Genomic DNA, 20798 nt, shown 5'->3' with positions numbered 1-20798 from the left:
CTCTTGCAACAATATTCCCCGAAGAATCCTTGAGAATCGAAGTTGTCTCGTCTTTACTGTTAATCTAAGCACCTAACTCTGTCAGTCATAAGAGGAGACGGGTCTTTAATATCAAAATAAATTTCTGTCTGTCTTGGTGACATTGACGGATTCTTTGTCGAGGTGAAAGCATAAAGGGAATAAAGTACGCTATATCCGTGAATTTTACAATTTTAAACTTTATTTTCCCGCTGGTGCTCGGAAAAGCTGCAGTTTGTGCAATGTCACCAAAAACTGTGCAACCGCTACGGTTTATCGATCCCACGCGATGATTAGTGTGTTGGCTAGCAACCGCGTTTGCGACAAAACACAGACCTGCCGTTGGTTTTTTTAGACGTGAATATGACGTCACAAGGGCAGAAGGATACGTGAGCGATTATAATCGCGAGATTCTCTGGAGAATGAGTGGCACGCGTTGCGCGAGCCACGCCTGATTAAGCAATATGCTTACGCTGCATTAATGCATAATAAGTTAAAGGAAACCATGGAATGACACAGCTTTAGCTTTCTAAACAAGGAAATATGAATGCGAGACGCCATTAATTGCATCTGCAGTTGCGAGACGTTATGATGAAAACAAATAGAAGAGACAAATAAATAAAAAAAATAACATATAGGGCTGCTATCATTAATTTAATCAATCTGTTCCATTAGCTTCTATTATAATAATTTTTCATCTCAATATTTTAAGGTTTTATATAAAAATTATATAAAACATTAAAATAATAAAATATAAATTATATAAAAATTATATAAATATAAAATAATAAAATTATATAATAAATCGATACATCGATCACTATTTATGTAATTTAAATTAGATTTTTTTTTAATTTTAATTAAGATAATTTTGTGGGAATAACATTGATATTCTGATAATAGATATCTATCTTGATTATACAATGTCTTATTTAAAGTCTTTTAATTTAATTTTGAAATCATCTTGATAACTGTCTCATATATATATATATATATATATATATATATATATATATATATATATATATATATATAAGTAATAACTTTTACCTAGTGTCATATTTTTTATATAGCATTTTTATATTAAACATTTCTTTTATCATCTATTAAATAAGAACGGGATTCTTTTTAATTAAAAATATTTAGTACAATGTTGGATTATAACTGCTGCAGAAAGATAACATAATTAATGTGACGCAATCGATCGTATTATCTTTTCGCAATTAAACGTATCGATAAATAAACAAAATAATTATTACATATTTTCGGATTACTTAAAATTGAATTTTATATTTTATGAAAAATATTTTCAAAAAGAAATTATATAAACTGCATCGTTAGTTGTTACGTTGTTACGTTTTTATATAAATAAAGTATGCATAGAAATCCACAGAGATGTATTTTTCGCTATGCCATGCGTATCACGTATACATGGAAATATACACGTGGGAATGAAATCGAATATTCCGCTTCTATTATCCAGATAAATATAATCTGTATCGCATAATAGGCACCACAAGTTTTCGCATTCTGAAAAGGAGATTATACGAAATACGTGTAAAAAACCTTTTGAAAAGGTCGAAGCATCATTACAGATACAAAATACAATAAATAAATAATAATATAAATAATAAGTCAAATAATTTATTAGAATTAATTAATTAGAATTAATTAATAAAAAACAGTAAATTATAAAACTCTCTTGTAAATAAAAAAATTTACTTTGCATGATTTAGCATATTATTGTATATATCCGACTACTATATTTGTAAATTTTTTTTCGATAGGTGATTCAACAGCTCTAGTTATTGCATAATTTCCGCAAATAAAAAATGGTCGATTATCAACTTTAAGCAGCAACTTGAAATCATATATTAAATTATGTATCATAGCGTCGGAGAATTATTCAGACCGAAAGTTTCGACTGCTTTTATAAAAGAATAACGAAATTCTTTTGGAATGAAAATAAAACCCGAAACCATGAGCATGATAAAGACATCTTTTCTTCGAGGATAGTGGAATAGAAGAAATTCTTCCGAATGAGGTTTGTCTTAATCTATACTACGTAAACGCCTTTCCTCTACAAACACAGCCATAATAGAACAGTGCTTACCTTTCTCTCGGCTGACGGCAATCGACAGTAAATTCGAAGAAAGTGGGTTGGTGCGCTACGTGAATGAAAAGCTGGACTCTTCTTAAATCTTCCCTCTGAAATCCCCCGGGCGTAAAATTCTGCGTAGTGTTCGTGATAGGCGAGAAATTAAATTACAAGAAACGCGCGGAGCCACTCACTCCTTAAATAATCTTCTGCACTTAAAGTTTTAATTGACATTGACCTTATTCGTAACAAATCTTTGTACTCCTTTTCTTTTTATTATAATAAAATTAACATTGTATTCAATAATATCGTAAATTCTACACATTCTCAATCGTAGTTAATGCTAAATATTCAACATAAATATATGAAGAAAATATTATAGTAGAATTTATAATAAAAATTTTCGAACATTAATATTGTGATTATTAATACTGTGATATGATTAATATTGTGATATTTTTATAAGCACAATACTGCATTTCTTAAAACAAAACATTTTCAAAACAGTGATATTCTGAAAAATTATTTTATATTTATCATATGCAACAACATGAGCATTATCGTATGAAGTGTGATAAGATGTAATGCTTTTTTGCGTGATGAATAAAATTTTGCGGAATAAATCGATGTGAAAACTTTTTTCACCCCGTTTTTCATGTCTCACAAAAATAGTCGCAATTATACGGCATTCTTTTTTTTTCTTTCTTTTACACACCTCTTCTCTTACACACGCTCATTGGCGTGACCCGTGACGTGAAAGGCTTTAATAAAACGAAACGCAACGTTGGACAGGCGACGCCAAACTCTCGTAAAACGCAATTAGATGCAACTAATAAAGCATCTCATATGGCTGGTAGCTATATGCCATGATACGGCTTATAAATTATGTGTTAACGCGAGACTAATTTCCTCGTCATTTGATACACGAAATACATTTCGATAAATTATATTACATACAATATAATACGCGAATAATAAATATAATATCATAAAATATCTTTTAGGTATATAAAGACGAAATGTTTTTGTAAAAACATTCATACAAGTATAATTATTATTATTGACAAATGTTATATGGCATTTGTAAATGCCACAGGTACGAAAGCAATTTTAATGCAAAAAGATTCATAAGAGATATATTTTTTCTTTTCCATATAGTTTATTGTTATAACTTAAGAGATAGATATAAAAAAATCAATTTTAAACAAACTTTTAATAATTAAATTATCTAATTAACTTATCCAATTAAAAGTGCAATTCATTGTAATGTATCGTATAAAACACATAAATAAAATAAAAATTATTACATATTGGAAACATATTGATAAATAATTGAAATAAATATAAAATAAAATTTAAACCGTGTATCATATTAAAAATCAATATACATATTAATGTTGATATAATTTACTACTCGAATATTTAAATATTTTAAGAAATTCAATATTAGTATATCTTAAAATGATCTCGGCCTTGATTGAATATCCATTTAACATCGCAACAATCTGTGAAAAATGTTTTTGTCCGATTTTAGTAGATATCAATCGCAAAGACAATTTATTCCCCGAATGGGACTATCAATATGTCAGAATGATTGAAATCAAATAATACAAGATAAGGTCGTCCAATATATTAAAACAGCGCTTTTCTCTCTTTAAAGTAGTTATTATATTATTTATTTCAAAAATTTATATTTAAAATGTTCATGCAAACAATTAATAATAAACAATTTAAAATTGAAATAAATTTTAAATTATTTAAATAATTAAATTTATGGAAATATCATTAAATTGGATAAACATATTGTCAATAAAGAGGTAAATATTAAATTTAATAATGAATATTTATTTCTATATTAAAATCTCTTTTATAAACTTCGCAATGAGATTTTAAAATCTCCTTCCTTGTAAAAAGCATTATCTAACATTGTTAATAACGACGATAAATTTCACATGAATTTTTTAAAAATTTTAATTAAAATTTTAATTATGTTTAAATATTTGTATGATAACAAAAATTAAATTTAAGAATGATATTAACAAAAAAGAATATAAATTGAACATGACATTTAAAAAATTGAAATATTTTATATCTATGAAAAATAATTAAAATTTAGCAATTATTATTAAAGACATTAATTATTTTGTGAATGCTTTAATAATAATATGTTCCAAATGAATTAAAAACGTTGCTACATCCAAACGCGAATAAGCGTTTCTAATTATACTTTATATAGATTTTATTATTTAATAAATTAAATATGAAAAAATAATTGCATTTCTTCAGTAATTGGTTATGATTAAAGAGGAACATGAAATATTATTGAAAAGAACATACGTAAATTAAATCAGTTTGCAAAATCAAATCTCGTTCTTATACATAATAGATATATTCATATATAATATTTCTCTAAAAGAAATTCTCACTTAGATCAAAAGAGCACTCAAGTCTACTTCTGAATGAAGTAATGAATTTCAAAGAATAAAGAAATAAATATCTGAAAAGTTAAAGAAAAATTTTATCAACTAAAAAACGCTTAATGAGAACATTAAGATATATATTAGGTGAAAGGAAAAATGTATAGTGTGACGTTTATACAAACACGGAAACTGATAGTAACGGACCTTATTTGTCCTGATAAGCAAATAACTAAACTAGATTACTGCTAAATAATGACTGCCGTTAAGTAAACTCTCTACCAACCGCGTTGGACCTAAATCGAACGCGGCAGGGTCGCTGTTACTTACAAAGTTCTGGTTATCGAATTCTGGTTCAAAGTTATTACGGAACGTATTAATTATACTAAACTGTAAGAGCAATACACGAGCAGAAACCTGATTTTATTGAGTGCTCGTAGAGAAAGGAAGGAGGAAGTGGATAAATTGTTGTTTCGCGAACTTCACGAAACATCAATCGAGGATCGATCCCCTCCTCGCTAATAATGCACAACTGATACTACAGTCTATCTTAGATAGCGGATATACGTGAATCATTACGTCACCGCCAATATGCAAACCGATTTAATGTCAAGGCTGTGGCTAACCATTCCATCTATTCGTATTATCCATCTTGCGCGGCTCTTTGTTTCAATGCAGCTTTTTTTCGATGCAGCTTTAACATTGCATTCGTTTTTACGCTTCATTTGCTTCGTTCGAGCTAAGGCACATATAAAAGTTTGAAAGATAAAGCTCTCCTTAAAGTTTCCTCTGTTCATTTAGTAAAATGTAACAATTTAAGTCGTTGTAACTTCTTATTTTTCGTTATAATAAAATTCTCAAAAAATTATAATTATAAAATATAGTGACTTTTAAACAAAGTATACTACATTATGATAAATTTAATTATTACGTTATATTTGTGTATAAATAAATTGTCAGTAAAACAAGTGTGAAACAAACAATTTTTATAACTTTAATCTAACATAATATTCGTATAATATACTCAATATAAAACATGTAAAACTATTATACTTCATCTTCTTAATATTGCTTTTTCTCTTATGTTTCGCTTCATTATCGCAAAAGAACAATATATAAAGTCTTCAAACTCATAATGTTGTTCACGATCACGAATAAAAATTAAGACGATTAAACTTCGTTCAAGATGAAACAAAGCTTCAGCAAGGCTGCAATTTCTAAAAGAAAAACTTGCAAATCTGTTTTAAAGTTCTGCTAGATATAACAAAATTGCTTATGCGCATTAAATTTCACTGCAAAATTATTTTTCGCAAAGTAGAACAATGTTAATATAACGGCGCAGCAAGAATACATTTATCCATGTAGAACGTAACAATCAGCATGCTTTTGTAACACGCTATCGGTATATTTAACGATAATTTTGTTCTGTGTATATAACTTACGCTGTTCTCTGATAAAAATTAGAATAAAAAATTGACCTATTATATTATAATAATAAATGCATCCATTAATAATTTTAATATATTTTATGATAGCGTATAATCATGTATTAAATGCATGTCGATAATTTGACGGAAAAATCACTTAATGAAACTTAATGAACTTTTCAAAGCGAAATTTAAATTTTAAATTTAATAAAATAATTTTCATTTCAAAAAGAATTCTTTATTTAATTAATAATAAATTCTGTACAATTCAATTTAAGTTCAGTTTTAATTATATAGCTCTACTCACGACCATCACGAAAAGGAGAAAATATTTTAGCGGAAAGCGTTTAAGACAGTGAGAAAGCTTTCCTTGAGATTAGGAGCGAATACAACGACCTTTTGTTGAAAACAAAAGATTTAACAAGAGTCTATTAGAGTTCCTTGGTAAAATAAATTAGATCTCTGTGAGAAATAAATATAAGTTATAATTATCATTCCTGCTGTAAATCTTTGATGAAATTTGGCAACAAACAAAGAAGACTGCTCTAATTTCTTTAATTGTAAGAGAGAAGTTTTACATTTTCTAACAAACATCGTAAATATAGATCAAAATACTAGCTCTGACAATGAGATAAATTATTATAATTAAGACAATTTTTCCTATATTAATTATGGCAATAAGTTAACTATATTATAGTAATAAATTGCTCAAAATGTAATTAGAAGATAAAACAAGATAAATTAGAAATTCAGAAATGTGAGAGTTAAGAGATACAAAAAACTAATTACTTCTTGGCAAACGACGGCCATGTTACAGTATAAAAAAAAAAAAATACAAAAAAGACCAGAGAATAAAACTAGTCTTGACAAAAAACTTTATTTATCTTCCATATTCTATTCAACCATTAACATCGCATCGATCATAATTGAAAAATCAATACGTAACTCCTTTACGTCGGCGTTACGAGGAAAAAGTACCGCATTTCGTTATCTAAATACAAAGCTAAATACAATCCTGTCGCTCGCTTTTACTTTACTTCTCCTCTGTATTGGGTTTCGCGTCAAGACAGCGAGGCACTTAATTCGCGACAGCAGAATCAAGAACGGCACGATAATAACAGGCAGCATGCACACGCCGGGACGAATTATCGGCTTTGCCGTTGACGTCAAAACTGGGGTCGACGACGGACGGGAATTTAAGTTCCTCGCGAAATAATTACAGTCCGATGGCGGAACGACACACAGCTCGAATCGGCGGCGTTCCCGCCGCCAGACTGCCGGGGAGACATTTTAGTGCCGATCTGACGTAGCGTCGCCCTAGTTGTCGCACGGGGGGAAGAGGGTGTGCATATGTGGACGTCCCGGATATCACACACGTCGCGCACACCACGAGGCGACGGTACATCCACCCGGGTACATAAGTACGACGACGCGCACAACGGTGCACGTACGTGTAATGCGCGGCGACCCTTTTCCCGTAAGCGAATCGATACTATCGATCGCCCGAAATGTCGTGGAAATGCGTCGCAGAGATTAACCCTGGATGAGCCGATGGTGAGGAGGGTGCGTGCGACGACGACCCGCGCGAGCGAATTATTTCGGAGTTGACATCGCCGCTCGACGTCGGATCCATCCCCCCCCCCAGCAGCGCCGAAACATTTCTATCTTCCGCGAAACGTTCTATTTTTTTTCTCCCACAATGGAATTGTTCACGCGCGCTTTTGACATTTCCAAAATCGATCGGAATTGAATCTCGAATTGTCGGGAATTGTTGTTCTCCTATTCGCGCAACACTGAAACTATAATAATAAATTTACGCGAAATTTTTACATCGTTTTATTTGCCATGTGCGCGTTTCAACTTCCGTCTTGTTAGAAAAATATACGGTTGTATTATTTCAAATTGCTTCATACATAATTTCTGAAGATAAAGCAACGTATGCTCAGTAAAAAAATTAAAAAACCGTGTTTTCGTGACCGATTTATTTAATCCTAATGCCTAATACATCACAGTTGTTTATCTATGTCGACCTGAATGTACTGGAGAGAATTAATGTATAATTAAACAAGTAAAATGCAAAATGTAAAATCGTTCGTATTTTTTTTTTAAATTGCGATAACTTAATTTTCTGTTGTTCCGTTATCTCTCTAATCTGGATATGAAAGGCTCATATGATGGAATGCAATCAGACTTAAGAGCATATAAACAAACTTTCGTATCGCACTTTTTCGCGTTTTCTCATTAAGAGGTGGACGGCAAAATTGTTGTATCATGGTTTATCTGCCGACTTACCCCCGGTGAGAAAAAGATCGTCATCGCGTAAATTTACATTACGGATATGATGTAGCGCGGATGTTACGTTCGCGGGGAATGGCAAAAGAGATGACTTTATAGCAGGCAGTCTGATGTCTGAAAAAGAACGAAGACAAATATTTGAGATGTTACAAAGTTTCGCGCAGAAATTGTCCATGAAAAGTATGACAATATGTTTTTTAGCAAGAAGATAAATTTCTTTCTAAAGATATCGAACTTTCCATGCATAAAAACGAATAAATCATAATACATCTATTATTTAAATAAAACTTTTGAAAAATTCCCAAAACGCCAGAAATCACCTTTTACAAAATGCATAAAGTGCGCACGCATGCATATACTTTTACCTTGGGCATAATTTATAACTTAACTCGATGACGCAAACTTCAGGTAAGTTTAAAGTACACGCCGCGCGATCAATTATGCTAATATTATTGTTTACTTACACACGGTACGTATATTTGTTGGATCGAATGGCTTTAATGAACCTTAGAATGCTAATTTAATTGAATGTGATCGGTAAATGAACATTGACTAATTATGCAAATATTCCAGCGAGTAGGCAAACATGTACACACGTGACATTTTGCCATGACATGTGCTGCACACATTGCTGAAATGTCATTACGCAGCTCTTTGCATGTGATGCATGAAATGCTATTCCGGGGAACTCTTATTAAAAGAATTGGGACAGTTGCTCTTTTGTACAGTTATATACAATTTATATTTCCCTTTGCCATTTTATCAGACTGGAACAACGTTATTCGTTACATCAAAAATGGAAATAAAGAAATAAAAGATATATAGTAATAAGGCACCCATACATCTGTGCGGCGCATGAAAAATTTCACGGTAACGTTGCATGCTGTCTAATGCAGATGATTCTTTTATCATGCGGCTTTTCAATGTAAATTAAATTATTTACGGTTAATAAACTTCCTTTTTCCCTCCACTCCCCAGTCAAACCCCCCCCCCCCCAGTCAATTATTCCCGCGAGATACGAGTGTGCCAAAGCCAAGTGATGCACGTTGATGGAATATAAAAAAGGATTATTGATTCATGAAATGAGCTTCTGATGCGCACAAGCAAATAAAACACATAATGCTTTTGTGACGTCGATTGTGTAGCGGTGTCTTTAAAAATGCATGGAGGCAACATGAAATGGACAAACTTAAGATATCGTGACTGCAGAATCTCGCTTTTGCATTCGCTTGATCTAGATGCCAAAATGCCACATTGACAAAGACATGATAAATAAAGAAATGATAGATTGATCTTTTTTAATACATTAAAAAAAAAATATGTCGATGTGATCTGTCGCGTTTGTCTGTTTTTTTTAAGTAATATCGTAGTTATATCAAGTTTCTTAACTTAGAACCGTCATTAACATAAAAAAATCTAAAAAATCTCAAATATTTTAATCTCGAGTATATCATGCAACATATAAGATTTAAGAACTCTAGGAATATGGGCTCTGTTATTTACGTACAGTTTCCATCTTTTCATCCATTATCCAACCTTTATGCTTTATTATTTGAGCTACCATCTCGTTCGGCATATGGTATATATAACGATTTAAAGTCTTAAAGCGGAACGATTGGTCGGACGATATATATTGTGGCACAGATTTAGAACCGTAAATCAAAACGAAAGATCCAATTGCTAATAACACATCAAAAAGACAGTGAGTAATAGTTTCTTGTATCCTATTCTTGGCTAAATCATTCATCGAAGAGTGAGCAGAAAATTAACCGCGATAAATCTTTCTACGCGCTCGTTTCGTTCTTTTTGGAGACAAATCATCACTGTTTCTTTCATGATTTATTGTGTGCGTAATTCCCAAAATATGTTGTTTTTCGAGTCGTATACGGAAGAATGGTTTTGTTGAAATATCGAAAAATTTGAATTACATATCTAAAATTACATTGATGCAGATCTAAAAATAATCTTCATCAAAATATTAACATATAAAATGCTTAAGAATGATAATAATATTACAAAAATATTGATATTGAAATATTTGATAATCAATTCAAACGTCTTACTTATTTTAGATATTTCAATAAAACCGTTTTCTTTCCATAAAGTTACATGTCGAAGATACATTCAAGTGTATAATTGGTCGAATTTAATCAAATAAAGTTTTCACTTTGCAACTTGTTGTATTTCATGTATCGAATATAACAAATTTATTTATAAAAAGAGATCCAAAAAGGAAACTTTCTATTTAGAAACAAATAATATCGTATTATTGTTTGTTACAATATCCTCTTGTGATAAATATACGTATCGTCTGTACGACTGTTATCGATTTACAATCACTCAAAAACATTTTGCACCAGTCTATCTTTAGAAACGTTTCAACTACAGCTAATGTAAAAGATATATGATCAAAGATACATATGATATTTCTCGATAACGCATTTTATACAAAAAAAACAAAGTTATATAATATCCTTTCTCTTTCATTTTACCAATTTTATAGCGATACAATCTTATCGTAGTAAAAGCACATGTAATGCGAACTTTTCATCTATATATAATCATTTTCTAAAATCGCCAGCCAAGAGTTCTCATAAGTCGACTTTCCTCCCGATGTGGTACACTTCAAAGCCGATAAAACGAGAGACGTGAGATGAAGCAGTCCGAGCATAAGGAATCGGAAAGTTCAATTGGTGAGACACTTTAAGATTTCGAGTTAAAGTGCCGGTAAGCCTCGAAGCTTTCATGGTTCGCTGCCAAAGTAAAGACGTATGTGGAACTGCCATCTCCGAGAGAGATCTCCCTTTTCTTTTTCTTCTATTTTTTAAGTTCAAGTTCCAAGTTTTTATATTCGAATGTTTTCCGTTGGGATTGGACAGGGTTTGGGGGAAGGGAACGCGCCCTTTAATCCTATCCAGGCTGTATTTGTACGCCGACAAGGAAATCCGTTGCGTTTTATCCGCCACGCAACGCTCGCCTTTTATCACGCGAGCGCAAATGGAACGCCAGCTGTGCTGTTGCCCTGATTACTAGAACGGCATGAGCACACACACACACACACACCACACACACACACACACACACACACACACACACACACACACACACACACACACACACACACACACACACACACACACACACACACACACACACACACACACACACACACACACATACACACACACATCAGCAGCTCTAACGAGATCATCGCGCCGATGCACACCGTGCATTTTCTTTACAAATTAGAAAGCGATATCAGACCACGATGATGAAATTAGAGGAGACGATTCTTTTAGCGAGAACTTAGCTCGTTTTACGTTCGGCGCGAAGCCAAAAGTGGAGCAACGTGCGTAGTCCCGAGATAACTTCATTATCACAGGTTAAAGTTTTTATACGGCTTCGATGCGATGCGATTTTATGCATATATTATATTGTTGCGTCCGTGGAAGAAATCGGAGATGCGCATCGGGAGTGTCGATATATCGTTATCGTTTTCCGGAAATATTATCTTCCCGAAAAACGTAACGTGATATTTGAAAAATTACAATTTCGAAATCGTCGATGCGAAAACGCTCCGAATCTCGAAAATACTTTATTTTTAAATCGCGGATATGCGCTCTCCTCGATATTTGCTCACAGATTTGTTACAGAATATTATTCTACAATATTTGTCCATTTTCAATTTCGAGATTTTAAATTTTTAAACATATATATGCCGCAAAATATATACTTATATGTAAAACATTTATAAATGTACTGTATCATTCTAAAAAGTTTTGTAGAGCATAATAATTTGTCACTTTTATGATTTTTATTAGTTTATTAGTTTCTTGTATGTTTTTACTTCTTTTACATTTTACATATTGCGATTACATGTATTATTTACATGTATTACTTTTATAATATATGCAAATTAATCTTCAATTTTGTTATAATATATTAAATAAAAAAAATATTTCTTCCAGTTTAATCAATTTATCTGTTTGGTGGATAAAAAAATCTTCGTTCGTTTTACTCAAACAATTTTGATGTAATGAATTGTATCGAAACGATAATAGTGTTAGAAAGGGAGCTTATCGTAAATGTGCAAACAATAGCGCACATGTTGGTCAGATTTAGACATCGTCCCTTAAAGACGATCAAACCGCAAGGCGTGAGTGAATCCGCGAAGTTGATTAAATGTTTTTAATCTTGTGAGAGATTCCATTTAGATACTTGCTCAAAATTGCTAGAAGACCTCGCAATCACTATTAAATCATCTTATTAACTTTTTAAACCATTGTTGTATAAATAAATTTAGAAAAATATAAGATATTCTTAAAAATTGACTATATTAAATTAATTATGTTTTATATATATTATATATAAATTAACATTAAACTTTCTCTTGTTATTCCTGTATTTTATAGTTATTGAAAATAAATTCTTTTATTTACAATAATTCACGATTTTTATTTATCTAGAATTATTCTTATAGACCTATTTAATATGAAAAATCGTTTCAATTTAACTTAAAACCGCTTTAAAATAGAAAAAGGAATTTACATAAAAAATAAAGTCTCAAGTGATAGAATGTAATCAAAAGTGAAAGAAATTGAAACTATAAATTAGTATGTTCAGCTTATCAATGCTGTTTAACCATTTGACCGCGGCGTAGTATTTCGCTATCGATCCGTTTACGAAAACAGGATATTTTGAAGACTAAGACGTTGATCTCTTTTCTTTTTAATGCAATCGATCGATACAATCTCCTTGATTTTAGTTCTCGGCATTAAAAAGCACAATAAACTGCATAAAACAGTAAAAAAAAAAAAATCGCTGTGGAACACTTAATCTAAATTACTTGCTAAAGTTAAGCCGCATATCTACTTGCCTCATATGCATAAAATGGCAATTTATATAACTCCTTTTTGCATGCAAAGATTGGAATATCGTTAAGCTAATCATAAATGGAGTCAATGGGTTCGAACCGTGCGATTGTATCGCGCATAAGATTAATAATGTGCAAGTTAGCTTTAATAACGTATATTACCGATCTATTAAAAAAATAAATTAAGTACATATTTTAATATTGTATATTAAATTCGCAATTATCAGTGCCGATCGCATCTTCAGTCAATTTATTAAAAGTTGGGTAACACATTTTAGGAAATTTATTAGATTCGCGATTTTATTATCTTTGTGTCAATAATTCAAATTTCATTATACACATCAAGTGCTATTCTTAGAGTTTCCTTTAAATCGTGCTAATTGCGTAATAAATGCCTCGTGATTTTTCAAGAAACTATAAATTTTTGCCAGCGCGTCCCAGAGATCGTAGGCAATCACCCTCGATCGATTGCGCAATTTGCCCCGCTGAAATTTTTATCATGCACCAGAGTCAATCCCGCGCGAAGTTAATTGAGTTCGTTAAACGCTCGCAGCGAGGCGATCCGTAAGATATTCAGCGTGCAAATGCGATTCGCATCATCCCGCGGCGATTTCCACGGACGTGCTTAATAAACGGCGGTTTCGTCTGTCAGACGTTGGCCTTGCAAATAGTTCGGGGGGCCCGTTGGTAGCATCATCCCTCTTCTCTCCCCTCCCCCCGTCGGTGGATAGGCGGTATATACGGATACATATTGACACGTGATAAATCGTTAATGCCGACTCGCGCCGAGGCGCGCATTCACGTCCGAGGTGCGCTTTCAATTAGGCCATCGATAAAATCGCGCAACCTGTTATCCCGAGCCGAGCGTCGAACGCGAGACAGAGAAAAACACTTAGCCGCGAGACGCGCGCGTAATAAATTAATATTTGCGGGGAAGGCATCGATCGCGCGGTCCGTGCAGACGCGGCCCTCGGCCTGGCGAGGACTTGCGAAGTTGCATTAGCGCGTGTATTTATTAAATGTGGCAATGCAATTTGCATCTCGCGTGCGTAAAATTCGTGCGCCGGTGGTGGTCTAATTGAATTCTTAAGCAACGCCCCCGGCCGGCGTATTCTTTTCGACGCAACGACAAACACGCTACGTAATCAAAGAGAACTCTCGCGCTCGTCTCGCTAATCTTCGAACACGTACGATGAACTTAATAATCTCCGAGAAGGAGAAGATATTGAAGTGACTTGACCGCTGATATAACATGACGATTACCTGTTAAGATACATATTAATTACTTTCCATTGAATCGATATATTAATGTTGAAATCAAGTCTAAAGCATGTTGTTTTAAACATAATTCTTTCTATTTAATTTAACATTATTGTTATTGTAGTAAAAGAGTTATGTTACGTGTCTGATGATGAAATATGAATAGAATATGAATAGAAATATTATAAAGTACTTAACGAATGATGGTAAGAGAGAACGTGAAGTTTGTATCGAGTTTCAATTACAACAAGAAATAATTAAAGCAAATCGTAATAAATAATGCTCCCTGTTTGTTATACATGTATAAAGAGAAGAATTACATTGATTCATTATTTATTGTTTGCATCGTCATAACGCGAATGATAATTTTTCACTGGAAAATATAAAAATATCAAGACAATTTCGCAATAAATAACAACAGTTTCGTCGAGATTGTTTATCATCCTAAATTACTCTGTTATGAGACTGTCTTGCGAGCCTTCGATTTTGCTGTACTCGAATTACATTTTATTTACGGCTCCCGTGAATATGACAGAAGTAAGTTATCGACATACAAAAAAGAAGAAGAAAAAAATGTGTACGTAAAAATATGCACAAATGCGTATTAAATCGTGACGTTTTCGTGACGGATAAAAATTTGGAACTGATGGATAAAAACAGAAAAGCGAACGGTACATCTTAGCGGCGATATGGCACCCGGCTATGACTGAAAAGCCACGTCTGACCTTATCGGCCTACATAAAAAACTCGTAATTTAGGTAAATGACAATCGATAGCTATTTTCGAGGCACGTGCTAAGTGCGCGCTCTGACAAATGGTAACGTATTATGGAAAATGTATACCACCTACGAGCGTCACAATGTACGTATTTGCAAGACCTTATCGCACACGGACGGCTTATGACTTGACTTTTCTGAATCTACCGACGCCTTCGACAATACTTAAATTTTCATTGTGCTCATTATAGTCATCGCGATCATAAATATACAGCACAGTTGTTTCACGAGAAATTAAAAAAACAAGCCGAGACGGCAATTTTATCGTAGCCAACGTCATTTTTACATAGCTTCATATTCTTCCAGCTGCAAAATAATATTGCGGAGCCTATACAGCCGTATCCAAGAATATTTCCAAAATAATTTATATTAGCGATGCAGAAATTTATTCTATTTATAAAGCAACAACGTTGCAAAGTTATTTGAATTTAAAATGCGTTTGTAATCACGAAAGTGGACTGAATTATATAAATTTGGAATGTCGCTCGATGTTATTCTACAGAAAATAATTTCTCTTGTCTTCATTTTATTTATAAATTTTGTTAATAATATCAAGTTTTTAATTAACAATCAATTTTCAAATATACGTATAATCAGTAATAAAAAATTTCAATCAGACAAAAATACTGTAGATTTTTATTTTATAAAATCAGAAAAATGATGCAAGATGATGTAATTATGGATACAGAGAGATATCAAAAGAAAAATTGAAGTTATTGAGTTATCATTTTCTGAAGCTGGATTGGCTGTTTCTGTAAAATTTGATTTAAAATCAAGGCGCGGTATGGTGGCGGATATTCTAGGAAAGTTACTCACCTTCGATGTAATGAAATCCCGATGGGAAACGATCTTTTTGATGCCACCGATGAAAATCCCGCGAGATGCGAGGGAAAAATGTGAGCGAAGGAAAATGAAAAGCGTTCCGAGATTGACGCGATGGCCCGACGACGAACGTAGTTCTTCTCGATCGCGCACTCAATCACTAGATATCCTTCCACCTGCGAATAGAGGTTAGCGATTCGTCCAGTTATCGTAGGTTTTTCGCACTACGGTTATTCCACCGTGTTCTCTTGCAGATTTTTTCCAGCCATTTCCGCCGATAATGAAAATGTCCCAAGCGACAACCGAAAATCGCACTCCGCCCGTTCGTCAAATAATTATATTCGCGAGTGACACTAATACAAGATCTGTATAGAAATTATGAAAGATAGATTGTGGAAACAGTTAAGCGCTCGTCACAGTGATTTTAAACAGAAATATATTTTTCTGAAAAAATTTAGACGATAATTTTCAATGAACTTTAGTAGTCTGAATATTAAATTTTCTAGAAGCAAATTATGACTGCGATTATAAGAAGATTATTTGAAAATGGATTTTATTTATTTAAAAAACAATTAGATGTGCATTTCAAATGCGTATTATATACATAGAATAATTTCATAATATTAATCTCCTGGAAATCATGTTATTTACAAATTATACATCCAGAGAGTAATGACAGAAATAATTAGGAGGATAATTAAAAAATTAGCATAACGTAAGTCTTTTTCCTAAACACGCCATTACATTAATTAACAAAGCACATATAATCCTGTTAATTTACGAGGATAAAATAAAAAAATCTTGAATTATACATGGATGCGACTACAACGTTATATATCTACAACGAATTAAATGAGGTCAAAAAAAGGTGGGTCAGTAAATATGACCTCGGTCCATTCTGACGTACGGGATAATGTAGATGAGAAGGTGCTCTAAGCTAAGAGGCCCTACGTTTTATTTAATTCATTTACATTCAGTTTTTTCACTAGGTTCAATTTTTATAACTTAGCAGGTCGCGGAATCCTTGAGTGCCACTTAATGAAATAATGGACATTATATCTCTTTAGAACCGAGTGGATCGTTGTTTTTTTAAATTTCAAAAGTGGAATGGTTAGCAACAAATTGATCTACAACGAATATTTATAAAAAATGTTCATGGTTAAGAACCATTGATGAACGAAATCTTATAAATTTTATAATCTAATTAGAGGTTTTATAATACATAATCTGTAATTGTGTCACATGCGCAATTTATTTATGGAAAATAAATATTTGAAGAAGAAAGTTTTTGTAAAAAGAACCAGTTGTTCGATGAAAGATAAAAAACATTTCGATCGTGCAGCTCGTTACATGTATCAGCCAATCTAGTGTGAAATTGTTTATATTTTCCACATTCGACATTAATAATCAAGACTCAGAAAACAATATAAAATAATAATAAAAACAATATTTTAGGGAAATTCTTAGAAAGATCTGAACTCATTTAAAGAAAAATATTTGCATGAAAAAGCACATTTTGTTGACTAAGCTAATCTTAGAATTATCCCACAAACGGTTGATAAATATATCCTAATCACAGATGTATCATTCTTCATAGAAATTTAGTTTGACTTGATTTCAAAGAAAATTATTAGCCAAATTTAACGCATTTGTTCACGATATAATTTATATAAATCACCGTGAAGAGCGCGATCTATCTTGCTTTGGGTTCAACGACGGACACGCAAAGCTGAAATTTTATTTCTGGCTTATCGTTAAGTGCCTCCAGACGCACCGATAGCGGAGTGAAACGCGATAAACTAATTGCGATGATAAAACGATGACGACATTAAGAAAATAAAATCGGTAAATCGCGGAAGATCGCGCGCGCGCGCGCGCGCGGGAAACGCTCGCGATAGATCGCGGTGCGCACTCGAGGATTTTTCGGGGATTTTTCTTTTACAGCGCGAGAGAACTCGCGGGATATCCGCCTCTACCGAGAAGATGCACACCACACACGGATCCCCGGATGCGATACACATGCGTAACGCCTAATGCGGAGGAAGCGCAGCCACTGAACGCCAGGGGGTTGCCGCGCGGTAGGCGCCCTCGAAACGGCCTGCTCCACTGATGAAGATGGTGGCGATGGTGGGGTTGATCAGGGCTGATTCGTAACTCGCACGAGCCCTGCATGCGTTCACTGTATCGAGCTGTAGTTTGAGTTACACGGGAATGAAAAGCGAATCCCTTGCTCCTATTTACTGGAGCTTTGATAAAAAAAAAAAATGGACTGTAAAAGATACGAATAAAAATTGTATTTGTTCATATCAACAAAATATTAGAACGTTTATTTAAAATTGAAACAGGCGCTTCCACGACTAATAATTCATGCAAAATGCAAATTAAAAACGTGTGAATAATAAAAAGAATGAAACTTCATTTAACTCTGTATTTGACAAACTATTATATTTAAATAGCTCAAATATTCACATCTAGTTTGATGCTTGCGAGCAAGTATATTTAATAAATAAAGCATATTTTATTATATTTTAAACAATTATTAAATAATATTTTTTTATATTTTAAACATAAAGTTTCACACAAAATATATATATATATATATATAATAATGTAACATATTTGTTTATCCTCTTCTTCCGCTAATTTATTATATTTTTATATGTCTGACTCACATTATTTAAAATATCTTTAAAGAATCTTTAAATATTCGGATACAATTCGGCATTGATTTTCCTATAATTGCATTAATATATACATTTAATTTAAGCTGAACGCCTTCACTAGATTAGATTCGCATAAAATAGCTTAACAACCATAATACATGAAGGTACAGGAATAAGAACTGAAATCTCAAAGATTATGTCGCTTTCATGATTCCAATACTTGAAATCATCTCAAAGTAAAGAGATTGAGTATGTCTTATATACACATATCAAACATATGCGCCCATAAAACACTCGTCCCTACTGATTTGACGCTTGCGCGCCAAGTATAAGGAGATCTCACTGTACGGAGCCACCTGTCCAACCATCGTCTTTCACATCGCGAACTTTTCGTAACTTTATCCAAACACGTTTGTCAGGATCCGACAAAGCCATCGGGAAAGTTTCGCGTTTTTTTGCATTTGCGAACTCGTTCACAAATGTGTGTGCGGAAAATGTACCTATATGTGCAGCAAACGCGTTGCACGAAATACAAGGTCGCGAAACTTTAACGGGAGACTGAATTTTAGTTACTTTTTTTTAATGTTAAAGTTGTATTTAGTTTCATTACATTTTTTTTTTTCGTTTTAACAGTTTTTAGTTTCAACATATAGTAATCTCTTAGTTTTGTTAAAAAAAATAATTAATATTATTATTTTCTTTAAATAAAAAAGTAAGTGAGAGAAGAAAAAGAGAAAGAGGTTTTCTAAATTATTTTATAATTTTTATTTACTGCTAACAACTACAAAATGTTTAAATGATTATACAATAACATGTCCTATCTCATACTCGACGTATTTTTGGATTTTGAAAAATCCCGAGGACAAATTAAAACTAAAAGTACAATCTAGAGCTTCAGTGAGCTATCTACAATTGCTAAGAAAAAAATGTATAACTAAATGAAACAAGATAATAGATATTGGACGTATATATAGCAAAAGCCGAATTAGTTTCATTCCGAATGCTGACGTCAATGCGCTTTTCTACCAAATCAAACCAAAAATCTGTTCGGTATGAAACAACGAATGCATCATCACTGCAAGGATTCCTCGGTTCGAAATTAAAACTCGTTCCTATATCAATTTCCTATATCAGTTCCTATATCAGTTCGCAATGAAAAAGCGTTGGTATAAATTTTGCACTTCGTTGCGAGAGATGAAACTTCATCCAATATTATCATTTATAGGTGACTTTATCTCTATTTCTCTCTCTCTCTTAATAAATAAATAAAAGCACACTTTACGACTTAATAAGGTAACGGTAACGGTAAATAAATAAATTGTATATTAAATCATTAAAATAAATAACAAGTAACAAATAACTAAATTACAAGTTATTATTTAAAGAATAACGACTTGTAATAATTAAGATTTAAATGTGAAAGAAGATATAATTTAATTTTTTTAAATATTCAAGCTTTAATATTACGGTTTTAATATATGTGAAGGTTATTTTTAAAAATAAACTCTATTATAATATAGATACTAATTCTCAATTACCTTTGACATTATATTTAATAAAATTTGTTAAATGCTTCCAATGTACACATAAATATATATCGTAAACACACTAGTTATTTCGAGAATGATATATTTCTAATGCACATACAAAATTAGAAAAAAATTATTAATAACATGTATCAATTTAAATTAATGACTTTTTTTATATAACTTTTAACAGAATTTCCATCTATTGATATTTAGATAGTATAAACTTTTCAGACTCAATAAAATCATTGAACTTCTCATTGTAATATTCATAAATAATTTAGATATGTATATATTCCTTTAAATAGATATAATAATTACGTGAAAACATTGTTATGCATCTGTTTACCTCAATTTGTTTTTTCAACTGAAGTTACATAGCCTTAGGGAAATAAATTGTTCCGATCGATCCGATAGCATAACTTTGATCCGCGGTAACTCTTGGTCGGTTTCAATATTGTCTACAATTTATAGGTGTGTAGCGAAGTTTCGACATGTACTATGCATTTTCTAAATTGCATCCATTGTACCATTGCAAAATAAAAGACAGAAAATATGAAAGGAGAAAAGCAATGTCGCACCACATAATATGTTTTCGAGTCGTATCTAAAATGAAACCATTC

The 20798-nt window shown here is 32.2% G+C and overlaps 1 protein-coding gene across 15 annotated transcripts in view; it reads right to left on the bottom strand.

Moving 5' to 3' along the window:
• Positions 1 to 18094, bottom strand: part of LOC105433985 (uncharacterized) — a 77444-nt gene extending 59350 nt beyond the window's left edge. For 3 of the 15 annotated variants that reach the window (XM_089075249.1, XM_089075258.1, XM_089075266.1), the window contains exons 1-2: positions 17665 to 18050; positions 15981 to 16351 (exon numbers count right to left, since the gene is read on the bottom strand). The gene's annotated coding sequence lies outside the window, so the exon portion shown is untranslated. Of the gene's footprint in view, positions 1 to 2131; positions 2227 to 15980; positions 16352 to 16893; positions 17048 to 17664 lie in introns of those variants that run through there. The other 12 variants (XM_089075263.1, XM_089075259.1, XM_089075261.1 and 9 more) reach the window with 10 other exon arrangements.
• Between the last annotated feature and the right edge of the window lie 2704 nt (positions 18095 to 20798).

Source organism: Pogonomyrmex barbatus, unplaced genomic scaffold (assembly GCF_055798465.1).
Source record: "Pogonomyrmex barbatus isolate J1 unplaced genomic scaffold, ASM5579846v1 scaffold18, whole genome shotgun sequence".
NCBI lineage: Eukaryota > Metazoa > Arthropoda > Insecta > Hymenoptera > Formicidae > Pogonomyrmex > Pogonomyrmex barbatus.
This window is presented reverse-complemented; position numbering and strand designations above follow the sequence as displayed.